The sequence below is a fragment of the Herpailurus yagouaroundi genome, unplaced genomic scaffold (genome assembly GCF_014898765.1).
Source record: "Herpailurus yagouaroundi ecotype Mexico unplaced genomic scaffold, PumYag 141, whole genome shotgun sequence".
Taxonomy (NCBI): domain Eukaryota; kingdom Metazoa; phylum Chordata; class Mammalia; order Carnivora; family Felidae; genus Herpailurus; species Herpailurus yagouaroundi.
In genome coordinates, this window is record NW_024412396.1 from 59,267,381 (window position 1) to 59,281,924 (window position 14,544).

At 40.0% G+C, this 14,544-nt stretch overlaps 1 long non-coding RNA gene across 1 annotated transcript in view; it reads left to right on the forward strand.

Moving 5' to 3' along the window:
• The window catches only part of LOC121031319 (uncharacterized), a 53,860-nt gene that overhangs the window by 20,119 nt on the left and 19,197 nt on the right, over positions 1 to 14,544 (forward strand). The window contains exon 2 of the long non-coding RNA XR_005790671.1: positions 6,330 to 6,410. This is a non-coding gene — a long non-coding RNA (uncharacterized LOC121031319). The remainder of the gene's footprint in view (positions 1 to 6,329; positions 6,411 to 14,544) is intronic.

The window sequence follows — 14,544 nt, forward strand, 5'->3', positions numbered from 1 at the left end:
GTGGTGAAGAATTTGGGAAGATTGTTGAAATGACAACCAAGGAGTTAGAATATTACATAACCAGAGTTGATAAAGCAGCTGTAGGCTCTGAAAGGATGGACCCCAACTTTGAAAGAAGTCCTACTGTGGGTTAAATACTATCAAACAGCATCACAAGCTACAGAGAAATCATTTGTGAAAGGAAAAGCCAATCAACATGGCACCCTTCATTGTTGTCTTCTTTTAAGTCACTCCAACCTTCAGCATCCACTACACTGACTAGTCAACAACCACCAACAGGGAGGCCTGACCCTCCACGAGCAAAAGGATTAATACTCACCGAAAGGTCAGATGATGGCTAGCATTTTTTATCAATAAAGTACTTTTTAAAGTCTATTTACTTATTTTTGAGAAAAAGAACCAGTGTGGGAGGGGCAGAGAGAGGAGGGGACAGATGATCCAAAGCTGGCTCCGTGCTGACAGCAACGAGCCCAGTGCAGGGCTCAAACATACAAACCGAGAGATCGTGAACCGAGCCGAAGTCGGATGCTTAACCTATTGAGCCACCCAGGCACCCCAGCACTAAAGTATTTTTTTTAATTAAGGTATATACATTGGCTTTTTAGACATAATGTTATTGCACACTTAGGGAGACTACAGTGGAATGCAAACATAACTTTTATGTGCATTGGGAAACCAGAACATTATTCGACTCACTTTATTGTAATATTTGCTTCATGTGGTGATCCAGAACTGAATGCACGATATCTCCGATGTGGGAACGTGGGGCAAGCTGAGGGCAAAGTACAGGCTAACAGCACCCCTGCCTCCCCCACCAGGTGGGATATGTGTGATGTTCCTCGGCCACTCACTCCTGGCTGCCCAAGAACAGGGGAAAGGAGAGAAAGCGAATGGTTGACTGATAGAGATCACAGTCATGTAGGACAGGAGTCTCCTTCAGTTTATGGGTCATTTGGTAAACTGCAAGAAAAAAAGCAATTTTATCCATAGCCTGATCTCCAGAAACCTATAGACTCCATTTCCTGGAGCCCTAATATCACCCTCATCGAGGGGTAAGGAGGGTTAAGTGCTTGCCGTGGTGATGTGGGAAACTAAGGCAAATGAAAAATTTAATTCCCTTACTGCCTATAGCCCACTGACAAGTCCTTGAAACAGGCAGAGTGACCTCCATCTAGGAGCTCAGCTGCCTCGATGCTGACACTTTGCTAGGGGCAAAAGGGAATCTTGACTTAACATCATTCTGACCCCCCAGGATCATTTAAGTCTACTTTAACATATAAAAATTCCTTTGGAAACTTCCTTTATCTCAACGGCCCCCAGATATATGCTGGCAATCATACTCCAAGCTTATGCCCCCCCTGATATACATCTGAAGGGTTTTGTGACTGAGGTTTTACTAAATGGTAATAAATGGTGTTTTCCTAACAGCATCTAGCTCCTCCAGGTCCTGGAAACTTTGCTTCCGAAATTCCTTAGAGACTCACACTATCCCTAACCCCCTCCCAGCCTGAGGGTGTATAATCGGTTACCTGTCACAACAGTGCAGCTCTTTCTGCCCACAGGTCCTGTCCCATGCTTTAATAAAATCACCTTTTTGCCCCAAAGATGTCTTGGCCATTGGCTCCGCACCACCCCACCATCACCTCAAAACCCCATCATCTCCAAGGTAGAGTACACTTTTCTTGTAGAGATACAATAAATGGCCCCTTCCATAAGACATATGGCAAGATACAGGGAAGGGTGCCACCACCAAGGTCAGTAATTGCATCTCTGTGACCTGTGCTTCCATTCCCACCCCACTCGCCCTTTTTCTCTCTGCTTCTTACAACACATCTTCTCTGCTGCTGACTCTGCTTTCTTCTTTCACTCAAAGGGTCTCTAGTGATTAGGGGTACACCTGTACAATCCAGAATTCTCTCTCCATCTCTGTCTCAAGATCCTTAATTCATATCTATATCTATGAAGTCCCTTTGGCCATGTACGGTAACACATTCCCAGATCCCAGGGATTAACATTTGGGTATCTTTGGAGGGCCATTAGTCTGCTTGGAAACAGAAGTTTTCTACTCTTTGATTATTTCAGCCAAAGCCAGTTTCAGTTGTTGGCAATGAAGAACCATAATTAAAACACTAGTATTTCTAAAAGTGTGTTCAATGTATCCGAAGATGGCCTCAGATGTACTGAATAGGACTGTTTGAAAGTGGACCAGTGAATATGCCTTTTTTTTTTTTTTTTGGTTTGTTTTGCCAAGTAATTCTTATGCACGGTAAATATCTGCATCCATGATTTTAATGTTGTGTTTATATGAGAATAAATTTTAAGTGTTCCTCTCTTTCAAGAATACCCCTGTGGTTCTTATTCCCAGTTTAAAGCAAAACGGTTTAGTAGGCAGTGGGACTTAATGGGAAAAGGCTGGGCTTTGGAACCAGACTTCAGTTTGAATTTTGGGTCTCATACTTTTCAGCCACAACTCTTCTGAGCTCTATCCATTCACACTTAAGGTTGACCAAATCCCGTTCCCTCTAATCAGAATTTTCTTATCCACATGCAAAGCAGTATCATTGATTTTAATAAACTAATGTAAAGGTGGAATAAGATATTTGTATAACAAATAATAGTGCCTAGAACATGGTTAGTGTACAAAGAAAAAGTTTCCCTGTCAAAATGCAGCACAATGTGTATATCCATAAACAAGTAACTCCCGTGTTAACTTAAGACATTGCTTAATGTTCCTTTTACTGGTCCCAGAATTTTGCATTTTCTGATTTTCCTTTAGTCAGCACCGAGCCATGGACATTATGTCAACCCCTCCTTCCTGTCCAGATGTCCTTTCTCTCCACAGTTTTACTTCAACAACTTCCGGATGCAGCCCTGTTGCCTGTTGATTTTTGTTCAGGTTTTGTGATTAAGAGGTTGTGGCATGTTAATCTCTGTAAAGTATTTCTCTGTGGACTTTTCCAGACAGCCCCTCTTTCATCTGGACCTCCTTTAGCCTTCAAAGGCACCATTCAGGGCCAAATCTGAGGTAGGTTTAAGGCCTGGAGTAAATCACGTTGGGAGGCCCCTTCTTTCTGGTTAAAAGGAGAAAAGGAGAAATGATAAGATATAGGGAAAGGTCTCTAATGCTTGAGAAGAATGAAGGCGAAGGCATCAATATTCCAGGTGTCTGGCTTCTGTGCCCTTTAAAATTTGTGATTTATATCTACTATGGCGCTCTTTGAGGTTCAGAACTGTATAATTGTCAAATATTTTAATAAATAACCAATTCATATTGCAGTATTTCTGATGGCATTTTTAGAAAACAGTCAGCAATTTTCATATTTTTCCTACAAAAATTATTTCAGAGTAAGTCTTAAATTATTATCACTACTAAAAACTAACATACTCATTTATAGTTGGCATCAGATGAGCTTATTTTTATAAAGAGTAACTGAACTATATTAGCATTAGAGAAAAGACTCAATCACATTGCAATAATATACCCAGCAAAATAAGTAAAACATCTGGTCAAACAGCTGTATTTTGATGTATATAAGCCATAAAATTAAATTAACTAATTTTTGTGACTGATTTTCCTCTCCTTGCTTAAAAATATTGATCATAACTCCATTTGCTTTGGAAAATGGATTTCCTATTTTCTTTGGAATACATATGTATGTGGATTTCAGCATCTGTGTCTATATTAGGGAATGGCGATAAGGATACCCTATCCGGTAGGTCACTGCAGTTGAGAGTTTTCGGATCAGACTCAGATAACAGAATGCTAGATATATCACAGAAATTCACTCACCTACACTATTTAAAATACTTAATAACTCTCTTGGACAATATATAACTAAAGTCAGTCTCTTTGTGCCTCTGAAAACAAGTAATCTAAACCAGCTTCTAAAAAGTAAGGTTACTGTCATCCCCTCTACTGTTGCCCAGTTGGAATTAAAAGATGATATTTTTGGTCAGTATTTATAGAACTATTCATTTTAAATCCTCTAATTAATTACCTCCACTTTCATGATCCTTATGTGCATATGAAATACTCACAAACTAGTAACAATGATTTCAAAACCTCTGTCCCTCGGCGTCTTACCTTGTGGAGAAATGACACAAATTATTAGTTTCCACTCTTAAAAGGATAAGAGGGACACCTGGGTGGCTCAGTAGGTTAGGCATCTGACTCTTGATTTTGGCTCAGGTATGATCTCACCGTCTTGAGATTGAGCCCTACATGGGGCTCCATGCTGACCACACAGAGCCTTCTTGGGATTCTCCCTCTCTCTCTGCCCTTCTCCCACTTGCATGCATGCTCTCTCTTTCAAAATAAATAAAATAAAATAAAACTTTTAAAAAGGACAAGAGCCACCTCTTTTAAAAATTGAAAATAGAGCTATGAAGCTAATGCAAATTTATATATGTATAAAGTATAAATAATGTATATATAAATGTATATGTGTGTGTGTGTATATATGTGTGTGTGTGTATATATGTGTGTGTGTGTGTGTGTGTGTGTGTGTGTATATATATAATTGACAGTCATTCGTGCTTTTAATATTTTCTTTCATTCTAAAAGTTCCCCTTCTCCATCTTTCTGGAACATAAGAGAATACAGATATTATTTTTAAAACCCAATAAGTTCTTTCCTCGACTTGATGTTGATTTGCTTCCTCTTAAATTATTCAATATTAAGCACCTGCCATATGCCCAACATGGTACTGGAGACACAGAAAAGGTCACAGACAAATTTCTTGCTCTTGGAAAAAAAAAACAACAAAAACATAATTTCCTTCCATTCTGAGCCACTGATTCCTTCGGAAGTTACTAACACCTTGTGTCATTAGGTTGTAAAGAATTTATTCCAGACAGGATAGAGAAAAGTTACTATTCTTCTTTTCTTTAATGTGACACTTCCAGGGTCTGTCATATCCTGTAATTTTCCATTTTCCTGAAACACGAATTGTAATCCTAAACTGCCAGGCAAGTGTGAGAAGGATTCACTTTCCTAGTAAATATGAGCAGAGGGGGTATGATGTGAATGGTGTGTGTTAGCAAAAAAAAAAAAAAAAGAGGTTTGCAGAAGAAGAGAAAGAACATCTACTTTATATTTCACTACACTGAAACAGACAGAAAATGGGGTGGGGGCCATATTTACCATATCCTTTCTCCCTAAAGCTAGGAGAACGGCGTCATATTAAGTGCCACCCTAATGAAAAGAGAGAGTTTGGACCACTGGCCAAGATACGGCTGGTTTACTGGTTTGGAGTGAATGCAGAAGATGTTGGCAGCAATGGCGAGGGAGGGAAGGGGTAGTGGCCCACAGAGTACCAGTTCTCAGGGGAGGGGATTGAGGGAGAGGAAGATCTAACAAGGCTGTCAGAGGGAAGACATCTGCATCTCATAGGTTTTTGTTTTCTCAGCGCTGCTGCCTTTGAGGGTGTGTATGCACTTAAGCTTATATTTTAACATATAATCTCATCTAAAAATGCAGTAGGATTAGTATCCATGGATTCAGGAGTTTCCTTAGATGTCAGGGGTCTACTCTACTAGATTCCGGTCCTATCTTTCAAACGGCCTTTGACAGGTAGGTACACTCACCCATCAAACGGATTTCTCAACTTTATTAAAATGTAATCTGTCACTGTTTTTACTCTGGAAAATTTACACAGGCATGCATTTACACTTCGTCTTTCCACCACAAGCTCAATTTTAGGAGACAGAAACAAATTTGTCAACACTTTTCGAATGAAGGAATACATACCAAGTGCATCGCCCTTAACACAACGATAAAAAGGAGATGTGGAAGAAAAGGTGAAATATGAAAATACATTGTAACTGTCGTTGGCAAAGAAAAAAGATGAAAATGTCGCAAAAAAATAATAGCATACTCAAGATTTGAGATCTAAGTGATGAATCCTGTATTTCCAAGTGGAGGAAATGGCCTCCGTGCTAGCAGCAAATAACTGGGCCTTCTGTTATTTGTTGAGCAAATTACTGGGAGCTGAAAAATAAGAGGCATGCAAAATCACCTTACAGCTGACTTGTTCAGCAAAGTTCAGTGGATGTAAGGGGTGAAAGCTGTACCTGGCAAGAAATAAGAGAAATTCAGCAGGCTAAAAAAAATGCTGCCTCCCACTGCTGCCTATTAAATAAGTCTTACAATATTGTCAGTGGCACCTGGGTTTTACTCAAAGTCAGGGAGAGAAAATGGAATCTTGGCAGATTAAAGCAATAGTCGTGCTGAAAATGTAAACACACGTACAGAGATACACACATGCACACACACACACATACACACACACACACAGAGTATGTAATTTTTTTCATTTGTTTCTCTTCAGGCAAATTAGAGTGTGGACTTCCTGGCTAATTACCCTTATCCTGACTCCCAGAGAGCCGACCGCCTTCTCAATAACTTACAGGTGACTTATTATTTTTTTTTCCCTGCCAGTTCTGCTCTGTGTTTAAATCAAAAAGGCAGATAACCCATTTGTATCAAATTATGCATGACAGTTTGGGGAGTGGGTTATATACTTCTAGGAGAGGCACAAACCCCAAGCTGTTGCATTTCATTACCCACATGGATCTCGGTTCCAGAGGCAAGGGTTTTTGTAGTGTTTAAAGATAATTTCTTGCAAGTCTGTTGGCCTCATTGTGAAGAATTCAGAGATTTAAAGGGGTTGTAAAAAGTATACCTCCCAAACATGTTATCTGTTCCTTGAATTTGGAGGAACAGAGAACGGCAAAAGACAAAACAACAGAAACAAAACAACAGAAATCACAGTGTGTGAAACATCTACAGTCGTTCTGCAAATTGTGGAATTGTCTCTTTCTCCACATTTAACAGTTACTTTTTTAAAAAATTTTTAATGTTTATTTTTGAGAGAGAGAGAACACGAGCGGAGAAGGGGCAGAGAGAGAGAGAGTGACACAGAATCCGAAGCAGGTTCCAGGCTCTGAGCTGTCAGCACAGAGCCGGAAGCATGGCATGAACCTCAAGATCATGACCTGAACCAAAGTCAGACGCCCAACCGAGTCACCCAGGTGCCCCAAGTTTATTATTATTTTTTATTATATATATATATTTTTTGTTTGTTTGTTTGTTTTTTGAGAGAGAGAGAGACACACACACAACATGTGAGCAGGGAAGGGGCAGAGAGAGAAAATCCCAAGCAGGCTCTGCACTGTCAGCTCAGAGCCTGATGCAGGGCTCAAACACAAGAACTGTGAGACCATGACCTGAGCTTAAATCAGGGGTCTGATGCTTAACCAGCTGAGCCATCAGGCCCCCCTCAGCAGTTGCTTTTGACTATCATGTGAGGTTATAGATATACATGATCAACTAGTGTTGTTGGGATCATCTTTCAAAGTTGGATGTATTACTTCCTTAGTTTCTGGGCATCAGAGTAACCAGGCTGGGATTAGGGAGGAGAGTGTCCAGTTCATAACAGATAGCTTAGGCCATATGGTAATATATGCAACCTCTACCAGAGCCAGAATTTTGTTTCAAAGGAAAAAAGTGTGTGCCCGAGAATGCATAGTTTTGCCCCGTAAATCAAAAACTTTAAGCTGCCTTTATTGAGCTATTTGATCTGTTATAGAACAGGCTGGTTTTGTAAGGATGAAGGATAAGGGCTGCTTGTACTTTGGCCAAAATCAGTTGCAGATAGTTCTCTGGTCTTGGGACACACCCAGAGTTGACAGCCTTCTGGTCACCTGGAAAATTTAACAAATCTGCTTACCCCAATATGGTACATATTGGACGCAAAAGCGAGTGGCCATTTCATAAAAATAAAAGGCAAAAAAGGCAGCAAAGAGTTCTTTACCTTCTGCTAGTGTCCCGATACATCCCAGATGACTTGATCCGTAGAAACCCCAAGAACAGTAAGCATCTCTATTTGCATGGATTTGATCTCCCACCCACTTGAATGTATTTGAGACACCTAATTCTTCTTGTTCTCCAAATCCAGTTAACGTGATACTTTCAGTGATGTGGATCTGGAGGCAGTTTTATGGATCGGGAAGTGGTCAGGTTCTCCCCCAACTGAATTGTGTCTCAGAGCCAGAGGGCTGAGATAATCCCGTGGCAAAACAATGGAAGTATATGTTCCTTCAAAATGACAACAAAGTAGATGTAGAGAAAAGAGTACGGTTCTGATCAATAAATACATGCCAGGTATCAAGCTTTTAGTCATTTGCTGCATGAGCTCCAGTTGAAGTCTTTATCTGATTACGTTCATTGATAGTCCTCTGCTAGTCTCCAAAACTTATCTACTCCTGCACATGTTGAGCTGGAGAGCTAGAAGGGATGTGAGCAGAATCAGTGCCTTTGTAAATGTCACATCTTTGATGGTGGTGGGAATGTCTGTGATTCCACGAGGAATGCAATTATTCTTATTTTTATTGCCATTTAAAGGAAGTTCCAGAAGCTTCTATATGAGCTTTCCTATCAAAACAGCCTGCAGTCCAGGAAGCTAATGTAGAAGCCTGTCAGTTGCCAAGGGCATATTTTGGCTACGCGTTCAAGAACTGGGAAAGTAAGCATGTGAATTTCTGGATCTTACAGGCTCTATGATATAGACAGATATCACAATGCCATTTATTACTACCCTTTATAAGATGTGTCACTGGATCACAGCAACTGCCTACACACCCAGCCATTAGATGCCCAGAGCCACAGGCAGAAAAAAAAAATAATAATAATCCACAGTTTTCTGAATTGTTTCCCCCGTCTTCTTCCTTAAGGAAGAAATATTTACAGAACTAGTATGATTTGCAGGTGTAACAGTTAACTCCTCAAAGTTATCAGGTTTCTTCTTTAAGAGTCTGTGAGTCCATGAAATAAGTTAGGAATAGAAATTGGGTGAGAAGTCACAAGTCCCTACCATGGTTGGTTATAGAAGTCAGGTAGGACGTGAGTGGGATGGATGCCCATCTGTTTTTGCTCTTCGGGTCCCATGATCAGTCAAGCACCGTCAAATACCTTGCATTTCACACCATTCAGATTACTATGGCAGACTGCTGCCTCGCAAGACCCCGCCCTTAATAGCCCTCTGAAAGTTATACTGTCTGTGTCTCCACACCTCTGCTATCCTCTCACTCCCATTCTACCGGGGAGATCATATCAACTGCCCCTTCTCCCACCAGCTACTAAAATAATTTTTTAGGAATGCTTGCACTCCCCTCCCCAGTGTGTTTCCAAAGGCCTTGGGGTAAGGGGACTTTCTAGGTCCTTTGTGAATCAGAGTTTGCTTGAGTGGAAGACTGAACAAGAAATTTTCACTCACTTATTTTAATCTCCACAGTCTTTGGATTCCTTCCTCTGGAATCTACCCCAGTTTTTTGTCATGTCAGTGCTGTCATGGGGTGCTATGGAGTCCGGGTTTTAGCTGCTAATTCAATACGTGGGATCTAGAATTTTTGGTAAGTGCACCTATGTGGCTAAAGTCAGCTTAATCGGGGGCGCCTGGGTGACTCAGACGGTTAAGTGTCCAACTCCTGATTTTGGCTCAGGTCATGATCTCACAGTTCCTGAGTCCCAGCCCTGCATCAGGCTCTGTGCTGACAGTGTGGAGCCTGTTTAGGATTCTCTCTCTCTCTCTCTCTCTCTCTCTCTTTCTTTCTCTCTCTCTCTCTGCCCCTCCCCTGCTCATGTTTTCTTTTTCTCAAAATAAATTTTAAAAATAATAATAAAATAATAAAGTCAGTGTAATCTAAAATAGACTGTTCCTTTCTCCTTCATCAAGTACTCCCAAGATCTATTTCAGGTACTCATTGGAACTTTGTAAATTAAATTAACTAACCTTTTGTGATGTAAAGTTCGTTTGCTGGATAAACTGGGAGCTGATTCTAGTTATAGAAATGGAAACAAAGGGACAAGAAAGGGGAGGAGGGCCCACAAGAAAATGTGTTTCATGTTGCCAAGTAACTCCATCAGCTGAGGAAGGCGTTAAGTGTCTTCAAGGAAGACAGAGGTTCTTTGGAGGAAGGCAGTTTAGGGATGATGGGGCAGTGCAGTATCTCAAACCCAGTGCCTTATGCCTCATCACTCTGTCTGTTTCAGAATCCTATTCTTTTCTGATTAGTGTGTTTACTTTTACAGAAGATATTTAGGAGACTGAATTTGACGCATTTGGGAATGCAGCTACGCTTAGGCTTGACATGCCGTTTAGATTTTCATTATTTTACTTGTGCAGCTGCTAAAAATTAGTGTTTCTTTATCATCAGTCCTGGAAAATTCCCAGGTTTTAGTTATTATTCCCTTACCAAATATTCAAGGATCAGAGCATGTCATTCTGTCTCTCTCTCTCTCTCCCTCTCTCTCTCCCTCTCTCTCTCTCTCTCTCTCTCTATGTAGTGCCATTCCCAGCAGACAGTCCATATTCAGTTCTCAACATTTTACGTTCTTCCTACTGTTCTTATAGTAGTGACCACTTTCCTCCAAGCCAAGCCTCAGTGAGCACTTCATTTCTGACTACTAATTTACTCTTCCATCTAATATCCCTGCCCTGATTGTTAAATGAATTTTCACCTAGCCAGATAACCAGTACCAGATTCTCTGATTTCCCTGACGATATCTCCCCTGCGTCTCACACTCTGCCGATATCTATGCCAGTCAGGATTCTGTAATGATGAAATCAGAAACAAACCCCTGCAAATTTGAACAGAGACCCCTACTAATTTGAACCGCTGCTTTTTAAGGTAGAATGGAGATAGGTCACAGAATACCTTGGAAGACCAAGAACCAGTATCAGATATTGAGAAAGAAACTAGACATGTTAGAGGTAGGGTGACCAACTCATGCTGGTTTGTCCGGGACTCTCCCAGTTTTAGCCCTGAAAGTCCCAGGTCCTGGGAGATCCCTCAGTCCTGGGCAAACTGGAAAGAGTGGTCACCCTACCTGGCGTGCTGTAGTAACACTTCAAGTCATGCCACAAGAGTAGCCTGGTTATGTCACACTGTCTCCAACACTGGATCTTAGAAACTGTCAGGGCATCTGGGTGGCTCAGTTCATTAAGCACTCGACTCTTGGTCCTGATTTTGCAGTTTGTGAGTTCGAGCCCCACACTGGGCTCTGAAATCACAGAGCCTGCTTGGGATTTCTCTTGCCCTCTTTCTCTGCCTCTACCCGGCTTGTTCTCACTCTCTCCAAAAATAAATAAATCAATTAAAAATAAAATACCATCACTGGCTCCACTGTGACGACTGTGTCTTGAAATTACCCCACTGCCAGAATTCTAATTAGTCCCACCAAGTCTTTTTTTGGCCTTGCTGCAGATCCAATATCCAGATCCAGAGCATCCGTATTGGTCTCCACTAACTACCAAGGGTCAGCTTTTGCAGGATTTGCAGCTTCTTCTCTCTGGAGGCCCAGCTCTTGGATGCCATTAGGACTTTTGTGACGCTACAAGGAAAGAAAAGGGGGGAGACAAATTGCATTAGAACACTGAGTAAACAATAAGATGGGTCAAGGAACGGAAACCAAAAGAATGCTGGGTCATAAAAAACTCATACAAGAAGGTGATATGTAAAAAAACATCGGAAAATGAGGAAGCTTTGGACATCATTTTGTCACACAGCTATAAGAACGGACAACATATAGTATAGATGATAAATGAGCACACAGATGGACTGACTAGCGTTTACCAGCCAAAGCAAATCCCCCAAAGGATCAGGATGTGAGGTGCTCAAACTAAATCATTGACATCATGGGTCCACTTATTTTGGCAGCATTTGGTAATGTTATTTTCAATGAATATTGGTGAAAGATTTAAGGGAAATTAGAATATAAAATTAAAATTCAATTGGAGAGAATAACTTTTGCTGGTATAACTTTTTGGAAACATTGAGTCTGAATTCTGATTAGAAGGTATGATAGATAAGCCAACAAAATGCCAGTCAGCTTGAAAACGCTCCTTTCTCAGTTCCACGGAGATCTGTCTCTACTATATTGTGTACGTACATTTTCACTTCTTTGACGTTCTGTTGTCACATGGTGCTAGAAGACTGGACAGGGAAATTAAAAAAAAAAAAAAAGTCATTGAAAGCCTTTCTCTTCTTTCTGAACTTCTAATTGGTTTCTCTGGAGTTATCATGCTCCTGGTCAGGCTGAATGAATTGTGGGTGATAAGAAATAACCTCCCTAAACAGCTTAGTTGTGGCTTCCTAAACTGAAATATGATAGTGACTATGACATAAACAGTATCATCAAAAACTCAGACTAAAATACTGAGGCTCAGTCTTCACACATTCCATTTGGAAGACTTTTTTGTTGTTGACTTCAGGGGAAAATAGTGTAAATAAAACAATTAAAATGGCATCCAGGGTAGTAATGAAAATAAAATCTATATCTATACAAGTCTGTTTGAAATTTCAAAACTGGGCAATCTTTTTAAACTGCATGAAGATATAATGTAATATGTATTCGGTTTTAACAAAATAAGCTTCTTCAATCATGAAATAAGAAGGAATATTAATAGAACAAAGATGACCTAATGACTTTAAATCTTACACTTTCCTACTCAATGGATTTTGTAATGAGAGTCTGATAATCCCAGCTCAACATTTTCAACCATGGAGTCCAGGTCAGAAGAAAGATTGCTCTATAATCTTTTCAAACATTCATGTGGATGTTTATTAGATCTTTTAGTTGTCATGGCCACTGTGTTCTCTGTTGCTGACCTCCAGCTCATATCTGAGAGATGTAGGTGAAATTTTGTTATAAATTGGCTTCAACCTTTGCCTGGGAGGACCAAAGGTGTTTATAAATAGCTGTTCTATAGGTGCCTCCTGCACTGAGCTCCAGAAAGATGTGCATTTATTAGCTCACTCACCGTGTGCATTTTTAAATGAAATACTGGAGAGAAGTGTAAGACATCAAGTGTGTGGCCAAGCCATTAATAGGCCCACAGCACAGGCCACATTTCCTTTTCATCAAATCCGACAGCTTTAGGGTCTACTATATCATGGCCTACTTTGAAAGAGTTGCACCTATTCAGGCTGAATTAAAGGTTACAAATATCAACGTGTAACTCATCAACTGGTAAATAACCCATCATCAATCAACCAATTCATATGTCATACTTACGTGGGCACATCAGGTTTCACTTGTTTCCCCCTTCTTAACAGAGGAATCAATATTGTTCCTTGATGTGGTAAAAATACTAATGAGGAAGGCAAGAAATAATATGCTAAATGTTTTTCCTTCATTAATCCTCAGAGCAGTTACTAAATTAATTTTGTAAGCATTCAGTGTAACAATGGTTGTGTTTACCAGACAATGCTGCAGGTCAGTTTTGTGAGCTTATTTTGTTTGCTGGGAAAATTCAGATTCATTTTACTTTCATGTAAAAATAAACTGTTTTAGAATGATTATGTGGGCAAAAATATACAAAAAATAAATATAGGTAAGAAAAATAATGGCCAGGGTCTGTTTTATTTTAACAGGCTTAGCATGAGGAAAAAAAAATAAAGCACGGAGAAAGTGAAACTTTGCTCAAAGGGAGACTTTAATTCTTGAAATCAGAGTAAAATATATGATTTCTTTGCCATGAACTTATATTTTGATACCTTACTTTCAGTGAAAGCTTTCTAGTGAGGCATCTTGGAGATACTCTTCTTCAACTTTGAAAGTTTTATTAGCATTCTTCTTTTACATTAAAAGCCAATAGGTATGTGTTTCCTAAATCCTAATGTACCAGTAAGTCTCTTATTTTAAAGCATTTGGTTATATTGCCATTCTCTTGATATATGATTTTGTATAAGTAGACAGTAATGGGAAGAGGACATTAGGAGCTAAGAATGACCTCAGGTTAAGAGCAAGCAAGAAAACAGGAACCTCAGTCCTACAACCACAAGGCAATGAATTCTGCCAACAACAGTGAAACTGAAAGGGGGCTGTGAGCCTCAAATGAAAACATCCTGGCCAACACCCAATTTCAGCATAGTGAGATACAGCAGAGGACCCAGCTAACTGGTGACCAGACTCCTGACTCATACAAAATATGACACAATACATTTGTGTATACAGTTGCTTTATGCTGCAAAGTTTGTGGTGATTTATTATGCAGTATAGAAAGCTAGTACAAAATAAACACTCCTCCATGTCTCATGAATGCATTTCTTAAAATGTTTATTTATTGAGAGAGAGAGGGAGAGAGAGGGAGAGAGAGAGCAGGGGAGAGGCAGCGAGAGGAAGAGAGAGAATCCCCAGAAGGCTCTGCACTGAGAGTGCCGACGTGAGACTCGACCTCACAAATCGTGACGTCGTGACCTGAGCCAGAATCAAGAGTCGGACACTTATCCGACTGAGCCACCCAGGTGCCCCTCATGTATACATTTTATTACCCACTAGAACACTGTTGGCCTAGACAAATGTGCAAGTAATTTTATCAAGACACCGAGACAAATGCAATAATAATGAGTCATAGTTTTATTTGACTGTCATATACATGATTTGACATGTATATATATATATATATATACATATATATACACACACACACATATAATATGGTATATAAAGTATATGTATATACGTGTGTGTGTGTATATATA